The sequence below is a fragment of the Monodelphis domestica genome, chromosome 4 (assembly GCF_027887165.1).
Source record: "Monodelphis domestica isolate mMonDom1 chromosome 4, mMonDom1.pri, whole genome shotgun sequence".
Lineage (NCBI taxonomy): Eukaryota > Metazoa > Chordata > Mammalia > Didelphimorphia > Didelphidae > Monodelphis > Monodelphis domestica.
The window spans coordinates 450,418,060-450,446,041 of NC_077230.1; the positions used below are offsets into that span (position 1 = coordinate 450,418,060).

General features: G+C 39.0%; 1 long non-coding RNA gene across 7 annotated transcripts; it reads right to left on the minus strand.

Moving 5' to 3' along the window:
- Positions 1-48: 48 nt before the first annotated feature.
- On the minus strand, positions 49-27,944 carry LOC103095946 (uncharacterized). 7 transcript variants are annotated; one of them, XR_008911726.1, is made up of 6 exons: positions 27,608-27,944; positions 25,829-25,959; positions 23,706-23,769; positions 19,380-19,459; positions 18,776-18,907; positions 49-7,791 (listed from the first exon to the last, which is right to left on the minus strand). It is a non-coding gene; the product is annotated as an uncharacterized LOC103095946 (long non-coding RNA). The 7 variants fall into 7 exon arrangements; XR_008911728.1 differs by having other exon boundaries at positions 18,776-18,902; positions 27,608-27,943; XR_008911727.1 differs by lacking the exon at positions 23,706-23,769 and having other exon boundaries at positions 27,608-27,930.
- Between the last annotated feature and the right edge of the window lie 38 nt (positions 27,945-27,982).

Genomic DNA, 27,982 nt, shown 5'->3' on the forward strand with positions numbered 1-27,982 from the left:
AAGAGATTAAAGAAAGAGAAAAAGGATCCAGAGACACAACAAAAAAAATTTTAACTGCTACTTTTTATTGCTACAAAGAACTGAAAACAATACAGGGCTCATATATCAGGAAATGACTGAATAAATGATGATTTAATAATATAATGGAAGATTGTCAACTCTTTAGAAATGATTAAAAGCAGTTTCAGAGAAAGATAACTGAAAAGCATTGACTGAGATGGTATAGAGATAACTGCACAGAACCAGCAGAATAGATGGTTCTTGCTTTATGTAATTCACATTACACAAATTCAACTTTATGTAAAAAGTTCTAAAAGAAATCTCCATTTCAAAAAAATTATTTAAAAAATAGTTAGGTTTGGAGTTATGTTAGAGCTAGGTCAGAGGATTGATTTAAGATAACTGTTAGAGCTGGAGGAAGATGCAAAATTAGGATTATAGTTGGGGGCAAATTTAGGGTTAGGGTTGTGTAAGGGCCAGAAATGTAAGGGGTCAATATAAAAGGTTGGACTGGATTATTTAAAAGTAGGGTCACCAGGAATTTTAATCAATTCCAAAATGATTTTTTAGCAATTTATTTATAAAATATAGAAAGAGTGAAAGTAAGAAAATCAGAGAGAGGAGAGGGTAAGATATCTAACCTACACACTAAGTATTTTTCTCTGGCCCCTGGCTCAACCCAGGCAGGGCTAATTAGTTCTTAGCCTTGAGCTGAGGATCTGGGGATTGTGAATTTTAGATTTACTCCACCCTGCTTAGTCTTTAGAATTTTAGCAACCAAAGAATGTATACTCCTCCACTTAAGGATTAACTGTAGGGGAGGATGGCCTATGACCAACATGTGCTAGCAAGTGGCAAATCAGAAACAACTGACTGATCCCCTGGGCTGCCCTAAGCCAAGTTTAAGCCACCATTGGTACATGTGAGACACAGGAAGTGATGTAAAGAACTGCCTATATATTTTGCGTCACTTCCTATGATCTCTCTCTCTCGGTGGTGTTGGGAGCTCTTGACGGTGTTTGTTGTGCTTTCAGTGTTGGCGGACTTGGCAGTGGAGTTACTGGGAGGAGCTCTGTAAGTGTGATTTAGGTGAGGCATCTTCCCTGAATCGGCCTTGGTGAGTGATAAGGCTGACTCCCCCTTTCCTTGACCTCCTGAAGGCACTATCCTCCGAGGAGGCCCCTCATCTTGGAGGAGGCCTTGTGGCTGGAAGTCAAGCTAGATTTAATCTTCTGGGAAGGCCCCTTGGCTGAGGTCTCTGAACTCCCCTTGGCTTAGGCCAAAGTGGATAAGTTCTTATACCCTTTCCTTCTTTTCCTTCTTCTTAATTTCTTCCTTCTATTGTAATTAAACCACCATAAAATCCCAAACTGTCTTGAATATTTCATTGGGATTGAATTTTAATCCCTGGCGACCACTAATATAATATATTTAGTCAACAACCCTAAAATTTACCTTAACAGAATGCACGAAGTCTCTCTCAATAGGGTAGGCCTCTCCTGAGGCTAGTCCCTTCAGAAAATCCAGGAAAGGAGTCAGCCTTTTTCATTAACCTCATGTGGTAGTTCTAAAGGAAAAGTTCAAGAGCAGTCCGAGGTCTCAAACTGGAGCTCCTTCAAGACCAAGTTGAAGGTGAAAGACGTCTTCCCAGGAAGTTCGTGGCATTTTTAAAGACCATTTCTTTTTGTCACTTCCTGTGACTTCCCTCCATTTTACGTGTACCAATTACAGCTAAGTTATACTTAGGATTGACCAGGGGCAGTCAGTCAATTCTGATTCATCACCCACTATAGCACACGTGGGTCACAGACCACAGACCGTGGGGTATATACACTTCTGGTGATTAAATCTAAAAATGGGCAGGGGGGAGTTAATCTCATCTTCACATTTGTAAGGGTTAAATTAGGGGTTTGAAAAAATAAAAGAGCAGCTTTTAATAACTTAAGTTTTAATGAGGATATAGTAGAGTTGAAAATTAATATTATCCCTTTAATCCAGAGAAAAGAAAACTTCTAGCAGCTTTTAACAATTAACAACTTCGTTTTATTAAAATAGAGATAGTAAAAGAATACAGTAAAGGAGGGAAATATAGGAAAGAGGTAGAGAAATATATTTTCCTAATGTCTATGCTAGTTATCCTATAACTGCCTGTAACTACCTAAAACTGTCTATATCTACCTATAATAACCATCCCACAAAGTTCCAACCCAATCCACCCAATCAAAACCAACCCAACCAGTGTTTAATCCAACCCCAATTAGGTCTGTCAGCGAAGATCAGTCACCTTCCAAAAAGTTCAAGGAAGGAAAAATAACCTAACAGCCCAAACCAAAAGCCAAAAACCCAAAAGGCAAAAAGCTTTCTAAAGGCTAAAGCCAAAAGCCCTCTCAGTAAGCTCAGGGCCACCTTTATATCCTAGCAACTAAATGCCAACCACCAACTCACACTGAGCAGCCCACTTTCTCGCAACTGACAGACCTGTCAGCAATTGACTACAACTGACAGCTCCAACCAACTCATGCTGGCCTAGCAGGGGCTCCGTGGTTCCTACTTCCTGTCACTGTGGGCTGGTTAATCCTTACCCATCTGTTAAATTAAAAAAGGAATAAAGAATTCCTTTATAAGGGGTGTATGGAGCATATCCACATTATATAAAAAAATTCTTCATTTAGAGGTCTGAGGAATGTCTCACTTACCTAAAGTGAAAACTGTCTGCAATTTCTATTATACCAATACTGATCAATGTAATGAACAACCATTATTCCAGAGCAGTGGTTCCCAAAATCTTTTTAAAACTCCTTTTAACAAGAAGTGTGCTGTGAATATCCCTGCTAAGTCATTAACTACTCCCAATATTTATATTAAATGACACATTAAGTGCTTTTAATAATGATATAGAAAATTTTGCTACTGCAAAAACTCCAAATTAATATTTCCATTACAATGTATTATTATAAAATTTGAAATTGTATTATATTTTAGAATTTGAAAATAAATATAAATTATAATGTCATAAGTATAAAATATTGATGAAAATTTAATGTGGGGCTTTCTGAAAGAAAAGAGGATGCATCTAACATTTTGGGTTTTCTGCATTTGGTAGTGAGTTTTTTTATGTCAAATTTTGTGGAAGTGTCATGTATCAGTGAGAAAAAATGTATTTTCCTTTTTATTCCAGAGGTCTATTATATCTAAATTTTCTAAAATTCTGTTCACTTCTTTTTTTATTATTTATTTTTTGTTAGATTTATCTGTTCCTGAGAGGAGAATGCTGAGGTCCCCCATTAGTATAGTTTTATTGTCTACTTCTTCTGGTAACTCATTTAACTTTTATAAAATTTTGGATGCTATGCCATTTGGCACATATATATTTAGTACTGACATTACTTCATTGCTTATGGTGCCCGTTACAAGATGTAATTTCCTTGATCATTTCTTTTAATTAGCTGTTTTTGCTTTTGCTTTGTCTGAGAACACTATTGCCACTTCTTTTTTTAAAATTTCATGAACTTATGCAGAGTAGAATAAGCAGAACCAGGAGAACATTACACACAGTAACTGAAATATTATGAAATGATCAAATGTGATATACTATGCTACTAACATACAATGATCCAGAACAATTCTGAGGGATTTATGAAAGATAATGCTATCCATCTCCACAGAAAGAACTGTTGGAGTAGGATTACAGATGAAAACATATGATTTATCACCTGTTTATTTGGGTGTATGTTTTAGGGTTTGGGGTTTATAATTCCCTTAAAAAATGAATAATATGGTAGGATATTTTGCGTGGTAATACATAACCCACATTAAATTGCTTGCCAGCTCTGGGAGGGTGCAGGGAAGAACAGAAGGAGACAATCTGGATTATATAACTTTTGAAAACTCATGTGAAAATTTGATATTAAAATAAAATAATTTTTAAAAAAAGAAACAATCCTCTATGTCTATGGAAATAGTTACACCTGCTGTTATGCTGACATCAATTGAGTCTTTGGAAAAATAGCACTCATCTGGGATGGAGGTCTCTGGGGCCCAGGGGCTGTTCGTTCCCTCCCTCCCAGATCAGTAAGTTGAATTTTGTGTGTTTTACCTGAGGGGAGGGGATAGAGGGAGGGGAAAGTATCACTGGAGGAAGATCTCTGATTTAGGAGTTTTGAGGCTCTATCTGGTCTCTTCCTATCTGAGATACCAACCAGAGGCAAGAAGGCAGGAGGCCTTGGTGAAAGAAGCCTGGATAGGGTCTAGGAGGAAGAATGCTATAACAAAGCTCAGGGTAATCTAGGTACCCCAGAGTGACAGAAGGGTTCCATGAGGGCAACTGAATCCGGAAAGCAGGATAGTTATCTATTTCCTGTAGTTTAAGTGGGAGCTGAGGAGGACTCCTGGGACCATGTACTGGAATTTAGGCTTGAAACCACTAATCTGGGACACTAGCAGGCAAGTAGAGACAGGGAGCATATGCCTGGGATCTGATAGGTAGCCAACCAGAGAGGTTCAGGTCTAGATTTCTGAGGCCAGGGAGAAACTTTAACACCTGGGTACTCTGGACAGGTACTAGAGGCAGCCTGCCCTACCTGTCAAGCCTATAATAAACATGCCTTTTGTAGCAAAGCTTTCAGTGGATGTCCTCTGGCTTACACACCTTTTGAGCATTACCAAATTGACTTTCTCATGATGCCAAAGGCTAGACATTATAAATTTTGTCTGGTCATAGTGGATCAGCTGACTAGATGGCCTGAAGCATTTCCTACTGCCCAAGCAACAGCAACTTTTATTGCCAAGGTCTTAAAAGAAATTATTCCTTGCTTTGGCTCGCCAAGATGAATTGATTCAGACAGGGGAACTCATTTTACTGATTCGGTTTTGTCTCAGATTTATTCTTGTTTGGGGATCATTCCCAAATTCCATGTACTGTATCATCCCCAGAGCACAGGCCAAGTTGAGAGAATGAATAGAGATCTTAAGACTATAATTGGAAAACTGTGCACTGAGACTCACTTAAAATAGCATGAAATTCTCCCTTTGGCTCTCTTTTATCTTCAAAGCAGGCCCAGGGGAGATCTACACATCTCACCATTTAAGATGCTTTTAGGATATCCTCTATACAGGTTAAGCCTTTTCCTCTTGCATACACATCATTACAGGGGGTGGGGAAGAGAGACACTTCTATTGCTTCATATATAGAGGACTTACAGATGAAATTGTGAGAACCCCATGAATCCAGAGCTGCTGTACAAGCAGGACCTATAATCTTCTCACTCCATGACCTAGCCATCGGGTCATAGACCCCTGGTGAACCAGGGCTTTGCTCACCCAGCATGTGAAAACTGCTTCGGCTGAACAGACAGAAGAAACCAATAAGAAAGTTCAATGGCTGAGATGGCGACGCAGCAAAGCACTGTGGAGTGCTTAGGGTGTGTTGGAGCACAAAGGACAACACGGCCATCCAATGCAGCTGAGGAAGTCTCCAGGTGTAACGACTTTTCGTGCCACTGGACCCAGGCTTCCAACGCCGAGAGAGTGGGACTGTCTCTGTGCATCGACTTTTCCACTTAAATCTCCTTCACGCACAAGTGTCTTTGGGTACACTCATCTATACACCATAGATGAAAACACACAAAGACAATCGTCATTCTCAGTTACCGAGAGACTACTACTACTACTATAATCAAGGATGAGCTCTACATGAAGACTTTGAAGTTGACAAGACATTGCTTTAATAATCCTCCTTTTCAGTATGTATATTTTAATTTCCTTCTTCAAGAAAAAAAAATCATGACTCCATCAAACAATTGGACAAATTCCAGTTCTCTGATGTAAAGTATGAGAGAATCTCAGGCAGATCTTCCTCCATTGAGTCCATATAGGATAGCTTCACCAAAATGAACTTTCTGATGTTGAACAAGCTCTGTGCTTCACTTAAATGCGTTTCTTCATTCATTATAGAGATAAAATTCATTATCTAATAGGAATTCTCTGGTAAGAAATAAGGATGACTGTTACTTGAAGGCTTTACCACTTTAATGATAATCTTAAGGTTTCTCTCTAGTGTGAATTTTTTAAGAAAGAGGAATACTGGAGTTGTGTTTGAAAGCTTTTTCACATTGATTACATTCCTAAGATTTCTCTCCAGTGTGGATTTTCTGATGTTGAGCAAGTGAGGCCCTCTGTCTGAAAGGCTTTCCACACTGATGACATTCATAAGGTTTCTCTCCAGTGTGGCTTCTCTGATGTACAACAAGACAGGAACTGCATCTAAAAGACTTTTCACACTGATGACATTCATATGGTTTCTCTCCAGTGTGAATTCTCTGATGTTCAACAAGAATGGATCTCATTTTGAAAGTCTTTCCACAGTGATTACATTCATAAGGTTCTCTCCAGTATGGATTCTCTGATGTGCATCAAGTTTGGAGTTATCTCTGAATGCTTTTCCACATTGCTTACATTCATATGGTATCTCCCCAGTGTGGAATCTCAGATAGTTAGCAAGATTGGCCTGATATGGGAAAGCCTTTCCACAATGATTACATTTAAAAGGTTTCTCTCCAGTGTGGATTCTCTGATGTGCAATAAGAGAAGAGTGGTCATAGAAAGCTTTACTATATTCATGACATATATGTCATTTCTCTCTATGGAGGATTTTTCTGATGGTTAGCAAGTTCAAAGCTGCATCTCAAAGCCTTTCCACATTTTTTAATATTCATAAGGTTTTTAACAGTGTGAATTTTCTGATGTTTAGCAAGACAATAGCTAGATATGAAAGCCTTTTGACATTGATTACATTCATAAGGTCTCTCTCCAGTGTGAATTTTCTGATATTCAACAAGAATGGATCTTGTTCGGAAAGTCTTCCACAATGATTACAATTATAAGGTTTATTTCTGGTGTGAATTCTCTGATGTTCATAAAGACTTGATTTTCTTTTGAAAGTTTTTCCACATTGATTACAATCATAAAGTTTCTTTCCAGTGTCGATTCTCTGATGAAGATCAAGCTTGGATCTGTTTCTGAATGACTGTTTCCACAGTGATTACATTCATAAGATTTCTTTCTAGTGTGAATCCTCTCATGAATGTGAAGAATGGATCTTGTTCTGAAAGTCTTTCCACATAGGAATACATTTATATGATTTCTCTCCAGTGTGGATTCTCTGATGTTGAGCAAGACTGCAGTTCTGTGTAAAAGCCTTTCCACACTGATTACATTCATAAGGTTTTTCTCCAGTGTGGATTCTCTGATGTTTCAAAAGACAGGAGTTCTGTGTGGAAGTTTTTTCATATTGATTACATCCATAAGGTTTCTCTCTAATGTGGATTCTCTGATGCATAGCATGTCCAGCCCTATCTGTGAACGTTTTTTCACATTGATTACATTCATAAGTTTTCCTAGCAATGTGACTTTTCTGATGATTGATGAGCTTTGCATTTTGGTGGAGGCCCTTCCCACCTTCATTCCCTAAATAAAGCATTTCTCCAGTATCAATTTTCTGATGTGTAATAAGGTTTTAATTCAAGCTGAAGGCCTTTTCTTGTTGATCATATTGATATATTTGCATTTCAGGAGGCTTCTCATTAGACTGAATAAGGCTAACCTTTTCAATAAAGCATTCTCTATCTTTACAGTGACTATTTAAATTTTGTTCTGTTTTTATAACTGATTCATGGATTTCTCTCAAATTAAAATCACAGGGACCATCACTCATAAATCTTGGGTCATGATATTCTTCTACAGAAATGCTCAGTCTTGTAGTAGTCTCATTCATTCCAATCCTGGTCTCTGCATCTGAAGGAAACAAACACATTTACAAACACATGTAAATAAATAAGTTGTCTTCCTCTCTTAGAAGCAAACCTATTTATATATTATTTCTCTCCAGTTAAAAAGAAAAGTTTTCAAACTTAAATGGGCAGAATAAATCAAGTGAAATGTCATTAGCTCACATCTGCAGGATGACTTAATTTATGAAGTGCTTTGGGAGAGGAGCCAAGATGGCATAAAAGGTGCACAGACCCTACTGATCTCTACCAAATTACCCTCTAACAGAAATTCTGGAGTGGCAGAATTGAAAAAAGGTCAGAGTGAAACAATTCTTCATGCCAAGATAACTTAAAATGTTGGGAGGAGAAGTTTGTAACACTAGGGTGGGTGTGGAGTACAGACCTGTGCATCAAGGCCCCACCTCAGAAAGCCAGCACAGGCCTTGGGGCCTGCTGAATCACAGGAAAAGTTTTCTGGAGCTCACAGTCATTGATAGGAAAGGGGTTGGACAACTGGTCAAAAGGAGATTACAAGGGTCCCTTTGCTGGTTCTGGGTGCAAGGCTCTGTTGCATTGCCCATATACAGATCCATATTGCAGTCTAAGCTGTAGGACCAGAGTAAGAAGCAGCATTAGCACACACCAGTGCTTGTGGCCAGAAGGGAGCAAGAAACTCTGGTCACAGTTCCAAGGTGGAAAAGAAGAGAACAGATCACAGGTCAGGAAAATATTAAACACATTTCTCTATATAACATGCCACCTTCGAAAAACTGAAAACTTAAAGATCCTCAGAGCTAGCTCTAAAGGCAGTGACACAGAATCCTGAAGCTTGGAACAGTGTCACCTTCACCAAAGAAATGAAGCCCACCTATACTAATTTTTTAAGTTAAAAGACAAGAAAAAGGCTGGGAAATGAGTAAAAAACAAACAAACAAAAAAAGAACTCAACCTAGAAGGTATTTTGGTAATAGGAAGAACAAAACATAAACTCAAAAGAAAACAAAAAAGCCAATACTGCCACATCCAAAGCCTCCAAGAAAAATCTGAGTTGGTCTAAATTCTGAAAAGAATTCCTGGAGGAGCTCAAAAAGGGTTTTTTTTAAATCAAATAAGAGAGGAGTTCAGAGATTGGTAAAGGAGGCACAAAAAATATTGAAGAAAATAATATCTTAAAAAAAACCAAATGGCCCAATTGGTTAAAAAAAGGCATAAAAATTCACTGAAGAGATAAACTTTTTAAAAGGTAGAATTGACCACAGGGAAAAAGATGTACAAAAATCACTGAAGGAAAGAACTTTTAAAAAGTAAGTATGGTCAAATGGAAAAAGAGATCGAAAAGCTCACTTAAAAAAATAATTCCTTAAAAATTAGAATTGGGCAAGTGAAGGCTAATGAGACATGAGACATCAAGAAGAAAATCAAAGTCAAATGAGTGAAACAAATGGGAAAATATGTGAAATACCTCATTGGAAAACCAATTAACCTGGAAAATGGATCCAGGAGAGCTAATTGAAGAATTATTCTATTACCTGAAAGGCATGATCAAAAAGACATTTTAGATATAATCCTTCAAGGAATTATCAAGGAAAATTGCCCCTGACATTTTAGAACTAGAGAATAAAAAAGAAATTGAAAGAATCTGCCAATCACCTCCTGAAAGAAGTCCCCAAAAGAAAATTCCCAGGAATAGTTAAGCCAAATGCCATAATTGCCAGGTCAAAGAGAAAATACTGTAAGCATTCAAAAAGAAACAATTCAAATATAATGGCACCAGAGTCAAAACAATACAAGATTTGGTGTTACCACATTAAAGAATCAGAGAGCCTAGAATATGATATTCTATAGGGCAAAGGAGCTAGAACTTCAACCAAGAATCACTTACCCAGAAAAACTGAGCATAATCCTTTAGAAGGGAAAATGGGTATTCAATGAAATAAAGGACTTTTAAACATTCCTGATAAAAAGTCCAACGCTGAATGGACAATTTGATTCTCAAATACCAGACTCAAAACAAGAATAAAAATGTAAATAGGAAAGAGAAATCAAGAGATTCAATAAGATTAAATTGTTCATATCCCTTTGTGGGAAGATAATACTTGTAACTCCTAAGGACTTTATCATTATTATGATAGTTAGATAGAGTATATACATAGATAGAGGGCAAGAATGTGGCTGAATATGATGGGATGATATCTAAAAAAATCAAATTAAGAGGTGAGAAAGGAATTCACTGGAAGATGGAGGAAGAGAGAAATAGAATGAGAAATTATTTCAGATAAGAGGCAAGAAAAAGCCTTCATAATGGAGGGGAAGATAGGAGAAGTGGGAAGAGGAATCCTTAAACATTACTTCATTCAGAATGTGCTCAAAGAGGGATGAACATACACACTCAACTGGGTATGGAAATATATCTTACCCTACAATAAAGAAGTGAAGGAAATAAGGGGATGGGGCACTGTTAAGAGACGGCAAATTGAAGGATGTGGTAGTTGGAAATATGACAATTTTGAGAATGGAGAGAAAGAGATACTACAAAAAAACTGGGGAAAACAGGATGGCGAGTAATACATAGTAATCATAATGGTGGAAAAAACTTTACAAGAAGTCTCTCTAATAAAGGCTTCATTTTTCAAATAAGAGAGAAATGGGTCAAATTTATAAGAATGCAAGTCATTCCCCAACTGATAAATGATCAAAGGATAGGGCTAGGCAGTTCTCAGATAAAAAATTTGAAGCTCTCTTTAATCAGGTGAAAAAATGTTCTAAATCACTATTAATTAGAGAAATACAAGTGAAAACAACTGTTAGGTACCACACCCACAAAAATCAGATTTGCTATTACAACAGAAAAGGAGAATGAAAAAATTTGGAGGGGATGTAAGAAAATTGAGACACTAAATGCACTGCTTGTGAACTGATTTAACCATTCTGGAAAGCATTTGAATCTATGTTTAAGGGATTATAAAACTATTGTTTATTATTTATTATTCCCTTTGTCCCAGCAATATCATTATTAGGTTTGTATCCCAAAGTGATAAAAAGAAACAAAAGGAAAAGTTCTTATATGTACAAAAATATTTAAAACAGATCTTTTTGTGGGGTGCAAAGAATTGGAAAATATGGGGACATCAATCAACTGGGGAATGGTTAAGTAAGTTGGGGTATATGACTGTATGTGCTATAAGAAATGACAAGGTGGATTTCAGAAAAGCCTAGGATGACTTACACAAACTGATATAAAGTGAAGTAAGCAATGCCAGGAGAATATTGTACACAATAACAGCAATGTTATATGATGAACAATGGTAAATGACTTAGCTGTTCCCAGCAATGCAATGATCCAAAACAATCTCAAGGGACTAATAATAAAAAAAAATGCCATCTGCTTCCAGAAAAAGATTTTAGACTACCCCCTGGGCAGTCCTAAGAAAATTCTAAAACTGAAATTGGTCCACATAAAGTGGAAGGAAGGCACAGGAAGTGATGCAAAGAAGGGTCTTTAAAAGCAGTTACAACTTCCTGTGACCAGTTCTTTCACCTTCGAACTTGACCTTGGAGGGGCTCCGGTTTGGGACCTTGGACTGCTCTTAGATCTTCCTTTAGGTCTACCAGGTGGGTGAGTGAAAGTGCTGACTCCTGATTCCTGAAGGAACTAGCTTCCAGAGAGGCCCCCCTGTCTTGGAGGAGGCCTCATTGCTGGAACCCTTGTTTTATTCACCACCAGAATGTCTGACTCATGGTTCTCTGGTGGAGGGTTAACGAGCCCTGCCTGGTTCAAACCAAGCTAGAGTAATTATCTAGTGTGATAGGATAGATATCTTCTCTACTCTCTTTCTCATCTCTCTACCTTACTCTTTCCCTCTCCATTTTATAAATTGCTATAAAGTCATTCTGAATTGAGTAATAATTTCAGCGACCACATTTCTCTTATGTTTAGTCCAAGCTTAATTTTTAACCCTTACAGGATAAGACTCAGTGTGTAATTCTCAGAGTAGTATTTGGTTTGTTGTAACCCCAATTTTCAAGACCCCTTAGTATTATTATTCCTTAGACTAAAATTGCCTGCCCCCCCAAAACATTTATTTTTCCTGACCTATTTTTAAAAACCTTGAGAAGAGTCTATCTGTACCCTGGGAAGAAAGCCAACTACAAGATAAGAAGGAACAGGGAGTTTCAAAAGATTTTTTTTGTCCCAAGCTGGGAATCTCATGATAGTCATGGGTCTTTAGGAGTACATAATGTTGAAAATTACACACTCATCTTTAGGAGTACATAATGTTGAAAATTACACACTCAAGACTTGAAACATCACAACCCTCCTTTCTGTGGGATTGGTCAGAGGGAAGGAGGAGAATCTTGTGCCAGGAGTATTATAAAAGTCTGTAGTTGTACCTAGAAGAAGAGAGGGCATTTTTGCCCCAAGCAAGCCCCTTGTGTGGGCAGAATCCATTTTCCTTCCCTTCTACCCCTCCCCCATCTGCTGTTTTCTCCAAATAAAGTCACTTTTCTTTGACAGAATCTTATCAAGTCTCCTGTCTGCTTATTACAGTGATTTCTGGGGATATGAGCCTCCCTAGAATTCCACTCCACACAATTACCATCTTGGCTAGGGAGAAGGGAAGAGGAGAATAAAAGACTCAAAATTTGTTTTAAAAAGCATCCATTAAAAATTGTTTTTAGGGGGCATCTGGGTGACTCAATGGATGAAGAGACAGGCCTAGAGACAGGAAATCCTAGGTTCAAATCTTACCAGATACTTCCTAGCTGTGTGCCTTTGGGCATGTCCCTTAATCCTCATTGCCTAACCCTTACTGTTCTTCTGCCTTAGAACCAATACACTGTACTGATTCTAAGATGGAAGGTGAGAGGTGTTTTTTAATTGTTTTTACATATAATTAGGGAAAACATAAAATATTATCAAATTTAAAAATTTATGAAGCACTTCACAAACATTTACACTGGATGCTCACAACAAACTTGTCACACAGGTAGGGTGGGATTCTCATTACTCTTTCCAACTCAAGCTATAAGTTTGAAATAGTTACGTAACATCGCCTACAATCCTATAGTTGAAACTACAACTAAAACCATGGGCTGCAACGTGTACTTTCCCTTGCACCAGATGACTCATAAAGAAAGTCAAATTAACTTACTTTGTAGCTGATTTTATAGTGTATTGATTTAATATTTTAATTAATTCTTTATCTACTTAAGTCCTCTATGTCCTTAGTTAAGATTAGGAAATCAGCTTTCTTCTTTGAAGTCACTATAATTAAAAGGAAAGGATTGCCATCTTCTTAGACCATTAGCTCTTAGGAAAATATGAAGATATCTGGCATCATCTTTAAGTCCTAGACCTAGTTGGTTTTTGTTGTTGTTGTTAAGGAAGGAAATACACATTTATTAAGAATTAGCTATGTGCCAGGCATTGCTCCAAGTGCCCCACAAATATCATATCATTTGATCCTCACAACAACCCTAGGAGGCAGGTGCCACTGTTATATACATTTTTCAGTTGAGGAAACCAACGCAGACAAGGGCTAAATGCCTTGATCAAATCAATTAGCTATTAAGAATCTGAATCTGGATTTGAATTTGTTTTCTTAATTTTAGGAACTAGTCATTATTTAATGTATTTTTGTTGGCTAATTGAATAATGATAATTAGCTACTAGTGCCAATAACTATAAATTACCTTCCCCTTTGCATAGTATACTCTTAGCTCCCAGGTCTAGTTCTAAGACAGTGATGGCGAACCTATGGGATAGGTGCCAGAAATGACACACAGGGTGCTCTCTGTGGTCACGTAGCCTCTCTACCCCCAACCCCACCCCCAACCAAGTTTGTTACTAGAAAGGCAGAGGAACTTGGGCAGAGCTGCTCCGTTCCTCCTCTCCACCAAGCCTGATAATATTTTTTCACATTATCTGCCCCCCTGGAAAAGAAGCTGAAGTTTTGCATACTAGAATCACTTACCCCTGTCATTTTAATCAGACAAGATATAATACATATCTCTTATGAATGGCAAAATGTTATAGAGCACATCACAGGTACTTGGGGACATCACAAGAGTACATTGGATATTATTCAGTTGCAACAAGAAATGAGTGATCTAGAACAAATTGTACATATAGGAAGCTGTCAAATTTGCTTCAAAATGGAAAGAAGCATTCAAATCTCTTGATCCTTTCAGAAATCTGTCTCAAATTTTAGGGCAGAGTATTCTTGTTATTGTTATTTTTGATTTGTTTAATCATAGAACCTCTTTGTAGATGTTTTATTCTACTTCCTTGTAATAGTGTTAGAAATTTATCGGCCTCTGTCCATGAGATACAGCTTCATGAGGGGTTCAAAGGGGGTTGGGGGGAATGACAAGTCCATAAGGACATCCTAGATCCATTGAGGCAAAAGGAGCCAGAAAAGACATATTTGCAGATCTGCCTCAGACCCTTGGCAAGGACGGGTCTCACTTTGTTGATGTAACAAATCATTTCTTAAGGATACCTGGCTTTCTTAATTGGCTCAGGACATTCCTGACTAATCATCATAGACTTTTGCTCCTAAGAAATTCCTATGTCAATGATAAGCAGACCAAAAGAAGCTTTGAAGATTAGTATTTGATGAATGTGTATACTCATTAATGTGGAAAACCTACATATTTTAATTGGTCAGTATTCTTTAATTGGCACTTAAAAATGTATGCTTCTGACATGTAACCTTCTAATTGATATATTATATCCTTTGATCATAGAATGTAGAACTGTATAAATATTGAACCTTTTTTCTCAATAAACAGGACTATGTAATCCATTCATAAGCCACGCTAGGTTTCCCATGTATTTCTGATAATCTCTGCATGTCTGTCTTTCTCTCTCATTCTCTAGCTCTGTCTTTGTTTCCTTAAAGCTCTGCCTGACACACACACTCACACACTCTCGCTGCAGAGCCTCAAGCATGGCTGCTCCTGCTAGTCAGGACAAGCTGAAATCAGATTCCTAGCTGGCTGACATGCTGCAGCCAGCTAGGGGTGGGGCTCCCACAGATTCACAAGCAGCTTCCACAAAAGAACCCATCAAAGGGGCTTCCATTGGCCCATTACAATTCTATCCTCTTTCATCCTCATTTTTCCATTAATTTTCAAATTCTCCCTGTCTACTGACTCCTTCCCCATTGCCCCAAATAAAACCAGGTGTCCTGGATAGTCAAAAAAGTCTCACTTGGTCCATTCATCCCCACTAGATATTATTCTATCTTTCTGGTGTCTCCAACTTCTTTCTTTTCATTCTCTGAAATTCTTTGCAATCTAGTTTCCAGTTTCTTTGTTCAACTAAAACAGTTCTCTACAAAGTTAAATCACCCCCAAATGGTTAAATCCAATTGCCTTTTCTTAATGCTCATCTTTCTTGACCTCTCTGCCATCTCTGACACTGTCAATTATCCCATTTTCCAGAATACCATTTTTCCATTAGATTTTTAGGAATACGACAGTCTCTTGGCTCTCCTGACATGTTAAAAATTAAATTCATTTTATTCCATATCTTTTTTCTTTTTAACTCTTACTTTTTTTTTAGTAATAAATGTAAGACAGAAGGAAAGGGCTAGACAAAAAGGGTTAAGTGACTTGCCTGGGATCATACCAGGTTACCTGTAAGGGGTAAAATTAGGGGTTATTGACTGACTATATCATACTAGTGGTCTCTAGGGATTAATTCAATCCCAATAAAATGCTCAAGTCAGTTTGGGATTTTTATGGTGGTTTAATTACAATTGAGGGAAGGAATTAAGAAGAAGAGAGAGAAAAGGGTATAAGTTTTCTCCGGCCTAGACTAAGCCAAGGGACATTCAGAGAACTCAGCCACAAGGCCTCCTCAGAAGATTAAAACTAGCTCAGCTTCCAGCCAAAAGGTCTACTCCAAGTTGAGGGGCCTCTTAAGAGGATAGTGTTTTAGGAGGTAAAGGAAAGGAGGAATCACTCACTGAGGTCCTCAAGGAAGATGCCTCACCTAACCCAAGCTACAGAGCTTCTCCCAGTCACCTCACCAGCAAGCTGCGCCAAGACACCCAGCACACTGCCACAAACCACACAAGCCAGAGAGAGAGCCAGAGAGAGGAAGTAACATGAAATATATAGACCGTTCTTTACATCACTTCCTGCATTTCACATGTACCAATGATAGCTTAAGCTTGACTTAGGACAGCCCAGGGGGTCTATCAGTTGTTTCTTATTTGTTACTTGCTAGCACATATCTGTCAAAGGCCATCCTCCTCAACACTTAATCCTTAAGTAGGGGTGTATACATTCCTGGTTGCTAGGATTTTAAAGACTAATCAGGGTGGAGAAAATCTAAAATTCACATACCTCAGCTAGGAAGTATCTAAAGCCAGATTTGAACCCAGATACTTTCGACTCCAGGCCTGGCTCTCTATCCACTCTGCCACTTAGTTGTCCCACTCCTTATCTTTTAAACAACACTTTCATCTTCTTACTTTCCTCTAACTATTCAGGATACCACCCTCCCAATAACATAGGCTCATAACCTAGGTCAGTGAGAACCTTTTAGATACTAAGTGCCCAAACTGAACCCTCATGTTGCATGTGAACCACTCTCTACCCCAACAGGAGAGAGGAAGAGTTCCAACTGGGCTGTTGGGCAGAGGGGTGGGTGATGTCCTCAGGTGTGGTGGAGAGGGGGAAGGGAGCAGCCCCCTCTGACACACATGCCATAGGTTTGCCAACATGGACCTACGTGTTACTCACTCCTCATCTCTCACATACTCACAACCTCTAATTCAATCTCACCCAGCCTTCCCTGAAGTCCAACCTAAACCCCACCTTTTACAGTAACTGTTTTCTAGTTCATCTTAATCTTCCTGTCTTCACTCTGTTGATTAGTTCTACTTTATCCTGGATACTGCAGGTCTCCACATAATTGTATGTTGTCTTCCCCACTAGATTGTGAATTCTATGAGATCAAGGCACTTGTATCTATGTATCTAAGTATCTATGGCACTTAACATTATCTGGCACATAGTAGGTGTTTAATAAATGCTACGGACTTGAAGAAGATATAGGAAAGAGCAGATAAAGAACAGCTTCAGCCCTTTTAGAAAACTTTCAGGAGAGTTCCATGCCCTAAAGTTTTAAACAATGATTTCCTTCCCCCCATCCCCCTTTTAAACCCTTACTTCTATCTCAGAATCAATACTGTGTATTAGTTCTAAAGCAGAAGACCAGTAAGGGCGAGGCAATGGGGGTCAAGTGACTTGCCCAGGGTCACACAGCTAGGAAGTGTCTGAGGCCAGATTTGAACCTAGGACGTCCCATCTCTAGGCCTGGCTCTCAATCCACTGAGCCACCTAGTTGCCCCCTAAACAATGACTTCCTATCAGATCATAGCTTTATCATGAGAAGGGAAGTGAAAGGCCATGGTGTCCATCCAAATTTCGCAGATGGGAAAACTAAGGCTCAGAGATTCCATGATTTCCAAAGATCATGCTGCTAAAAAGCATCTAAAAAAGAATCCCGAGTCAGGTCTCCTTGCTCCCAAGCATATCATTCACTTCACTACAATAAAGCTGTCTCTTGTGATAACAGCCTTCATATTTCTGCTTTCATCTCACTCATCTGGAGAGGAATTCTTTGTTTCCTTTTCTTCAAGGATCGATAATGCTTCTCTTTCCTCAAAATAGGAGATCAAATCTTCCCTGAGAACTGGAATTCCTGGGCATGGAGAATAAGAAAAGATGAAAATAGAGATAAACTTACACTTTACTCCTCTTTAGAGAAATGGGTCTTGAAAGAAATGACCACAAAATGGTTCTCAGGACTTCTCAAGGATTGTTGATATGGCATTTATGGTTGGAAGCATGGGGTTAAAGGGAAGAGATAATGCAGTCAATTTGGAATCAGAAAATTCTGTATTCATCTGTCTTCTCCTTAGAAAGATGGTCACGTTCCACAATATCCATTTTCTAGAAATTAGGACCACTAGTTCAATGGGGAGACCCCTGAGCCTAGAATCATCTAGACTTGAGTCAAATCCAGCCTTAGATACTTAGTAGCCGTGTGCACCTGGGCAAGTCACTTAATCTGTTTGTCTTCATTTATTCAACTATAAGATGGGGATAATACTAGCAACCAACTCACAGAGTATTGTGAGAATTAGATGGAATAATATTTACAAAGTACTTAGCATAGTATTTGTATAACAGATCTATATAAATGTTTATTCTGATCCCTTCCTTTCCCACCATCTGTGCGGGTATTAGGAGAAAGAATGAAGAATGAACAAAGACAAATGTTATACAAGGCAGGAATAGGATTAAGGAGCTACAAATGTAACATTATTTTTCTTTTCTTTTTTAATTTTTTCCATGGTTACATGATTCTTTCTGTCTCCCTTCCTTCTTACCTCCCCACTCTTGGAGCTGACAAGCAATTCCACTGGGTTATACATATATTATCACTCAAAGCCTATTTCCATATTATTCACTTTTGTAATAGTGTAATCTTTTAAAACCAAAATCCCAAATCCTATGCCCATATAAAATTACTTTCTTAAACTTTTAATAACTAGACCCATTCCAAAGTGAATGATCTCTTGTTGGGTTGGGGGGTTGCCTTCACTGCCCATTTTTAAGGAAAAGTTTGCAAGTACAGTTTTCAGAAATCTTACAGACAAAATTCACATCCAGGCAGAAGCTAGGCCAGATAACTTCTGAGGCTAGTTCCAAGTCTGAATTCTATAACCCTTGTTTGCTTTGTAACCTGAAGCTACCTAAAACAGAAACGAGAGCTTCAGGAGCAACAAAGGAATGCCTCCACTTCCTATCACAAATTGCAAAGATATTTTATTGGGAAAACCAGGCAGTAGGAGGGCCTTTTGGAGAGACCAATACTTTTGCCTTTTTCATCATTAATAAATTCTTAATTAAACCCTGTACACTAGGGAAGAAAGGAAGACTTTCCTTTGATGGCAGATTCAGAGTTTCCAGGGGAAGTTTACTTACCCAGGGAGAGCAGGTTCTGGGAGTTTTCCAGCATGACCTCCTTGTACAGCTCTTTCTGAGAATGGTCCAAGAGGCACCACTCCTCCTGGGTGAAGTCCACAGCCACATCCTTGAATGTCAGTGACTCCTAACCTTCAAAATTCAAAAGACTTAAGAGCTGAAAGAGACTTCAGAATTCATCTAATCCAATCCTCATCAATTTACTGGAAGAAACCAAAGTACAAAGAATCTCCTAAAGGTCATGCCATTTATGAGTGGCAGAGCCAACACTTAAAACTGTAACAATTAAAAACTCCATGCTAATTTGGAACTAGAAGAGCAAGGGGGGAAGATAAGAGAGGATTTTGGGGAAGGGGTATGAATAGGAGAGGTGTTGATCAAAGGAAATTGGTTATCTGAGGAGGGATACAACAGAAAGATAGGAAGAGGGTGACAAACAGTGAGGAGGAATAAGGTAGATGGAAATTCACAACTAGTAAGTATGACATTGAGTGCAGTGGGATAAATTCACACATGGGAAGAAAATGGTTAGTTGAAAGGATAAAAAAAACCAGGATCTGATAATGTGTTGATATATAGACAACACACAAAGTGAGAGACTCACATAGTTGAAGATGAGTATCTGGAGCAGAATATTCTAGGCTTCAGCTGATCCACAGAAGGCAGGGATAGCAGTTATGATCTCTGACATAGAGTTAAAATGGATATAATTAAAATGGATATATATATCTGGATATATATATATATATATATATATATATAAAACAGATAATATAAAAAAGCAGATATAAAGGGATGAACAAAGTAACTATATCACGTTGGTGTAGGTGATACTCTGGATAATGAAACACCATCAATTTTGTACCTATATGTATCATATCCTGTAGCACAAAGAGTTTAAAAGGAAAAACTAAAAGAGATAAAGATGGAAATTGAAAACAAAATAATAATAGCAGGGGACTTTTCCCCTCTCAAAACTAGATAACTCTAACCAAAAAAATAAATATAAAAGGAAGTAAGGAGATGAATAGAACCTTACATAAGATTAATAAGAGAGCCCCCATACTCTTGCATGAGGTTAGTTGCAGATCTAAACCTGAGCATTCACTTATTTCGAACACTTTCTGGTGGGACTACAATGGCTTAGAGAGCATAAATACTGTGGGAAAATCTTACTTTAATACTCAACATACTATGGAAAAGTTGTGACACTGAAACAAAAGTTCCACTGGATATGACCAAGTGGGAAAAACTTGTTTTGTAAAGAGTATGGTCCTGGCAACAGATTATATCTGCTGCATAAGGACCAATCTAGCAAAAATATGGTCCTGGTAATAATACATGTTAAATGAGAACCAGATGGGCTAGAATGATTAAATTAAATGTTGATAGGAACATGGAGAAAGAGGTCTAATATTGCATAGCTAGGGCAGCTGTTTTTTTAAAGAAAACAAGATGGAATCATACATTAAGGATTGTAAAGCTTTTAATGCTCATTGATCTAGGGTTTCCAATACTAGGGGTAAGACCTTAAGGGCATTAATAAAAGGGTAATATAATGGTTAAATTGGGAGATTGACAAAATAAGAGAGCAGTTTTTAACAATTTAAGTTTTAATGAGAATATAGTAGAGTTGTAAATTAATATTATCCCTTTAAGCCAGAGAAAAGAAAACTTCTAGCAGCTTTTAACAATTAACAATTTAGTTTTCTTAAAATAGAGATAGAAAAATAATATGGTAAAATGGATATAGTAAAGGAGGGAAATAGAGGAAAAGAGGTAGAGAAAGAAATTTTCCTAATGTCCATACTGGTTATTCTATAACTTACCATAACTACAATTTAAAACTGCCTATAACTACTGCTAATAACAACCACCCTAGAAAGTTCCACTCTACATTGTCTTCATAGACCTGACAAAGGCATTCGACACAGTGAACAGGGACGCATTGTGGGTGATCCTTAGCAAATTCAGTTGCCCAGCAAAATTCGTCAAACTGATCCAGCTCTTTCATGTCGACATGACAGGGGAAGTCCTATCTGGTGGAGAAACTTCCAATCGCTTCAACATCTCCAATGGCGTGAAACAAGGCTGTGTCCTCACTCTGGTACTATTCAACCTATACTTCACTCAAGTATTACGACATGCTGTGATGGATCTAGACCTGGGTGTCTACATAAACTACCGACTGGTTGGCTCACTATTCGACCTTCGCCACCTGACCTCAAAAACAAAGACAACAGAGAGACTCATCCTGGAAGCTTTCTTTGCAGATGACTGTGCTCTCATGGCCCACCAAGAAAATCATCTCCAAACCATTGTGGACAGGTTCTCTACAGCAACAAAACTGTTTGGCCTGACTATCAGCCTCAGCAAAACAGAGGTGCTGTTCCAACCTGCACCAGGGAGGCCAACTAACTGTAGTTGAGGCAGAACCATAAGGGTTAAAGCCCTCCTCTTCTCCCCAGTTGGGCTGCATAGTCAAGGTCGTGGGTTGAACTGTGTACGACCTGCCCAGCTGCATGCTAGGTTGGAGTAGCAGCAGAGGGAGGACTGATAAGGTTTGTGAGAAAGAAACTGCAAGATTGGAGTAGCCAGCAAAGGGAGGATTGTTAAGGTTTGTGAGAAATTGTGAGAGACTGTGGGGAAGTTGTTTGTTTGGAATCCTCTCAGTTCTTCCTTGTGCCTGGCAGGTAACATCATGAATTCCTATGAATCTGACCAATTATTGGTTCCTGCTGTTGCTGGGCGATAACATCATATCTTCCTGTGTGTCTTAACCTATATATGCTTTGTGTGAACCCAATAAAGCTTTGTCGCTATTCATTTTCATATAGCGTCCATTCGTTACTCTTCATTTCGTTACCCCATGTAAGGTCACACAGGGCTGGCCGACCTTGGCGATGAGCCTTACAACTAACCAGTCATGCATTACAATCAACGGCACGCAGCTTTCTAACGTCAACACTTTCAAGTACCTGGGCAGCACCATCACCAACGACGGGTCCCTAGACGACGAGATTAATGCCAGGATCCAAAAGGCCAGCCAGGCACTCGGGCAGCTGCGCTCCAAAGTCCTCCAACACAGGAGTGTAAGCACTGTGACAAAGCTCAAAGTGTACAACGCAGTGGTCCTCAGCTTGCTCCTGTACGGTTGTGAGACATGGACACTGTACTGGAAGCACATGAAACAGCTGGAGCAATTCCACCAACGCTCTCTCCGGTCAATCATGAGGATCCGATGGCAGAACCATATCACCACCCAGGAAGTCCTCAACAGAGCCAACTCCACCAGCATCGAAGTCCTGGTCCTCAAAACCCAGCTACAATGGTCTGGACACGTCATCCGCATGGACCCACAGCGAATACCAAGACAGGTATTCTATGGTGAACTGTCAGCTGGACTCAGGAAACAAGGTCGACCAAAGAAAAGATTCAAGGATCAGCTAAAGTCAAACTTGAAGTGGGCTGGCATTACACTAAAGCAACTAGAACTCGCTGCCTCTTAAAGAAGCAGCTGGCGAACCCACATTAACCATGCCACCACCACCTTTGAAGATGAGTGACGTCGACGTCTTGCCACTGCGCGTGAACACTGACACCAGGCCACAACTGCACCTCCCATAACAACTGGCGTCCCATGCCCCATGTGCCACAAACTTTGCGCCTCTGCCTTTGGACTTCAAAGCCACATGTGGGTACACCAATAGATGACAATGCACAAAGACAATCGTCATTCTCGGTCACCGAGAGGCTACCACTACATAGAAAATTCCAACCCAATTGGTGCTTAATCCACCCCCAGTTAGGTCTGTCAATGAAGACCAATCACCTCCCAAAAAGTACAAGAAGGAAAAAAAAAACTTAACAGTCCAAAACAAAAGCCAAAAGGCCCTCTAAGGCTAAAGTCCTCTCAGTACACTCAGGCTCACCTTTTATATTTCAGCAACTAAGTGCCAACCACCAACCCAACACACTCCCAGCAGCCAACTTCCCTGCAACTGCCAGCACCTAACTGTCAGCAACTGACTCTCCCTTCACCAAATGACGCTAGTCTCTTTTTATATCCCCTTCTTACCTCACTTCCTATCTCTCTGGTTTCTACTTCCTTTCACTGTGGGCTGGTTAATCCCTACACATCTTTATGGTAAGAGGACCTCCAGGTCCCTGTTAAATTAGAGAAAAGGAATAAAGAATATCTTTTTACAGTAAAAAGCTGTGTATGTATGAAAATATTCATGGAAGCTTTGTTTGTTATGACAAAATAACTGGAAATGACACAAATGCAATGAATGGAAGAAATGGCTGAATAGATTGGGATAAATGAATGTAATCAAATCTATTATGTTATTAGAAATGACAAATATTGGAAATAGAAAGAAAATAAGGGAAATATGTGAAGAGAATTAAAATAATACATACCATAACTATAGTAAAAAGAAATGTCACAAAATCAAGAGACACAAATATCCAGTAAAATAAATCCAAAGGGAACTCAAAAGCAGAGGATGTTTATGTTAGCATAATACATAATTCACATATTTTAAATACATTGTAAACAACTTGGTGGTTGTGGTTTTGCACACAATTTTTATACACTTGCTCAGTTAAATTTTTTTGTTGGTGGTGCTTACTATATGTATAATAAAAAATAAATAAATAAATAACCCATGGAAGGTGCAGCTAAGGAGTACAGTGGATAGAGCCAGGCCTAAAAACCAGAGATCTTGAGTTCAAACAGATTTTAACAGATACTTTTTAGCTATGTGACCTTGAGCAAGTCACTTAACCTAGTATGCCTAGTCCTTGTCCTTCTTTTTTAGAGTGTTACTAAGATAGAAAGTAAGGGTTTAAAATAAACAAACAAAAAATTCCATGGAATACTGAGAAAAGCATTTTATATTTGCAGTTGGAATAACACTGACAATACCTCTTATGAAATGTTTCCCCCTATGAAATCATAGGTATGGATTCTATCAGTGAGATATGAGAATCTGTAGAAGGGAAAGAGATGTGAAATTTCTTCCTCATCAGAACTCTCATAATGAAATTTTAAGAAAATCTATGAAGACCCAAATCCCCTTTTCACCTTCCCTTGACTAATAAATCCATCATATATTCTTGATATAACCTGGACGATGTTTGTTATGTCAGGACAGGCTTCGCTTAAACTGGGCCTGTCAGCCCACAATTGGCCTTCCCAAAGTTATTTTTCTGATACTGGCCCAACATTTAAACATGTAATAACATCCCCTAAACTGCCCTTTTTACACAACCAAGTGAAGAAGAGTGATTTATAAATTTATATATTGAGGGCCTCAGGTGACCATGTTACAGCCAAAACATCCTGTGTCATTGCTTTGTGATTGCTTTCTCTTGTTAATGGAATATATTAATTAATTTTAATATTTCATCATATAGGAGTAACCATGATAGGAAAAGAAGGGCTCCTTCATTCATTAAAAATGTAACATTTCATAACCTGGGGTTGGAGACTGAGCTAATTCATGAGAAAGACACTGCCAGTTTATGAAAGACAAATTATTAAACATACTCCCAAGAATTCAAGGTCACTGGAGAGCAAGACTTGGGATATTGAGTTAAACGGCAGATTGATGGATGAAATACAAGAGATTGGCCAGATGTGGAAATATCTTGATAATTTGAGAGGTGGCATGCATTTTTCTAATCTTCCACACATAGAAAAAATCTTTGGTCAATGCCTTGTTATCTGATGCTGTCTCACTTCATTATTGGCCATTTCCACAAGAATTACGATTTGCTTTTTCAGAGGTTCGACTGTTTAGGAATGATTTTAGATCAGATGGATAATATTGCCCTTTACTTTCATCAGTTTGATTTCTTTTTTAACACATCTAATTCATGCTTTTTTTTGAAATCCATATTTCTCCTTTTAACAACCATTTACTTCTTAATTATTTGATTTCTGAGTAATTAAGGCATTTATTAGGGTTTTTTTTTCAATTTCTAATAATTTACAAATCTTTTCCTTTCTTAAGGGTCTCTTCAGCCACAATTCTTCATTGTATGGTATGTATTCACAGTATGGGCTCTCACTATCGAAAGCAGTACTTTCATTGATTGATAATTCATGTCTAATTGATTTTGTAAACCTCAGACCTCCCACACATACCCTTCTCTTCCAGGGGGAAGCCACAAACTCTCTTCTGGCTTCTTTTTGTGTGTTGTTAGAAATCCCTTGGGATTTCTAAGTTCTATGAGGTCAAGGACTATTGTTCTTTTTTGGTATTTGAATCTTCAGCCCTTAGCATAATGCCAGGCATATTGTGAACACTTAATAAATGTTTATTGACTACTGACCACCCAAACACTCTAATCTCAATATCTTGCCTCTTATTTTACTTTAGAAATTAAGGTCATTCAACCTGAGCCACTTCGGGTCACAACATTCTTTCAGACGTGCCCAACTGGATATCCAGTAGATATCTTAAATTCAATATATCTAAAATGGAACTATCTTTCCCCTAAAGGTTCCTCCACCCACCTCTATTACCTTTAAGGATACACCATTCCCCCCAGGCCCTGGAAGCTACAACCTAGGCATCATTCTCAACTCCTATCTCTCATTCCCCCATCCAATCTGTTGCCAATACTCGTTCACTTCACTTTTGCAACATCTCTTAAATAAACCACCTTTTTTTTTTTTTCTGATGCTGCCACCACCTTGGTACAGACCCTTGTCACTTCATCCTTGGACTATAGCAATAGCTTGCTGATGAGTTGACCAGCCTCAAGTATCTCCTTATTCCAATGTATCCTCCAATTGGTAAAAGTGATTTTCCCATATCTCAGGTCCAACAATGTCATTCCTCTACTCAATAAACTGTGATGTACCTGTTTGGCTATACCCTGTGCTGCCTTATGCAATTGTGGTTAACAAGGACCTTGAAAATTCTTGTAATTGGATCAAATGAAGATACTACTTGTGAAATCTGAATCTGTTACCTTTAAAAAAAAAACAAACAAACTCCAATCGCCAGCAAAAATTACAGTTCCCAGAACCCCACTCACTTCCTGTCGGTATGTGCTGATGTAGACAGGATAAATTGGGTGGAGTTCCTTGTTTAGTGCTCTTTACTTCCTGTTGGTGCTTTTGGTGGAGCAGGGATTTTTGAGCAGGTAGAAAACTTAGTCACGTGTTTCTATTTTGTCAGATAATAAACTTTATAAAAAAGAATACTTAAATTATTCAACATTAATTTAACTCTTACATACTTATAAGGCACTTGGAATACAGAAGGTACCATAAACACACCATCAAACCACCTTTCCAATCTGCTCAAACCTTACTCTCCCCTCCCCTTCCTCTCTTAGCCAGTAGCACTGGTCTCCTAACTGATACTTGGTTAAAACCCTCCAATTTCCTGAGTCTGTGACTTTCTACTGTTCTCCCTCCTGACTTTTACTTCTTGATTTCCTTTAAGTCCCAGCTGAAATCTCACCTTCTGAAAAAAAAATTTTTCCAAGTCCCAGAAACTGTTAAATTCTGCCCCTCCCACCTATACTGTACACACTTTGTTTAGACAATTGCTTAAATGTTGTCTTCCACATCAAACTGATTTTCCCTTACTTTGTATCCACACAAGTTTTGAACAGTGCCTGACAGAGAGTAGCCACTATCTAAATACTTATTGGCTTGACCTAAGAAATGGCAAAGGAGGATTCAGAGAGACCTGGGAAGATCTGAGGGGGGTCTGAGGTACAGTAAATGGACCAGGAGCATAATTTTTGATCTAACTACAACATTGCAAGAAAAATAGCTGGGGAAGTCTTGAGGGCTCTGCTCAAGGCATGTGGGGAGGGCATTTCATTGAGCTTCAGCCACAAGGAAGAGCTTTGGGGAAAAAAAAAAGAAAGAAAACTAGAGAAAGAGGAGAGAGGGAGAGAGAGAGAGAGAGAGAGAGAGAGAGAGAGAGAGAGAGAGAGAGAGAGAGAGAGAGAGAGAGAGAGAGAGAGAGAGAGAGAGAGAGCTAGGCATGCAAAAATGAAAGCAAAGAAATCATCTATATGTAATAGAGATTACTAAATGAAGTGCTTTTCTTTGACATTCAATTGTAATGTGGAGGAACTTAAAAATCAAAACCAGGAGGGCAGCAAGTTGGGGTAAAAGTTATTCCTAGAGATAGAAAAGATCTAATGAAACAGTTCACAACCCAGAAAAGGACAAGGTAGTGTTGTTACTACCGTTTCCTGTATATGATATATATATATATATATATATATATATATATAATATATATATATTTTTTCTTTTAACGAAATTAGTAGAGAAGAGACTGGCAGCTTCATAGCGTTTTCTATCTGTAAGGAAATGACCACATTCGCTGATGGTGAAATCTCTGGTTGCACTGCACTCACTTGCCATGGGTTCAGGGGCTATTCCCTCTGGTTCCAGGCTCCTTGCTTGGTTCTCTTCACATAGAGCAGGGAAGGGAGAAGGATCCCGGATCCTCTCATCCATTCTTCTACAGAAACCCGAGGCAGGAAGGGGTTTCATAACCCAGACAGGAGGAAACCAGTCAGTTCTCCTTCCCACTGAAGCTATGAGTGAAGTCTCAAGGTTAGACACCTGGGACCCTTTCGATAAAGCAGGAGATGGGGCCCCAGGACACCTGAGAAGTGATGGGAGCCTGAATAAGAAGCAGGGTTTAGGAACCAGCCCAGGAGCCAGGCTTCGGAAGGAGGGGTGGTCCTGGTGTACCTGGAGGGGTCGTATGGGGAGGATGAAGCCCAGAGGAAAGGGCATTCAGCAGAAGCAGGGGGCTGGGCAGAGTCCTGGTTCTGACTTACTTGGGTTTCTCACGGACACAGCTGGCTCGCTTTCCTGGAGGAAGAGTGATGTCTGCTACCAGAGCTCGGGTTTCCAGTGGGTCTCCCCTGAACGGCTCCTCCCAGGTCCAAGAGTCCCGCCCCAGTAGGACCACAAAAGGAGCCCCGGCCTGCCTCTCGGTCAGAAGTCCCGCCCTTCAAGGCTTGGAACTCCAGGATCTTCTACTCCGGCCTCCACACAGACAACCAAACTCCTCCCCATTGGGCTAGTAACCCCTCAGAGCTGATGAACTGAACTCTCTGATTGGTGGAAGAAACTCTGTCCTCTGATTGGTAGAGAGAAGCGTGCTTTTGGGTGGTGGGAAAGTAGCGCGTCCTCTGATTGGCGAGAACGTG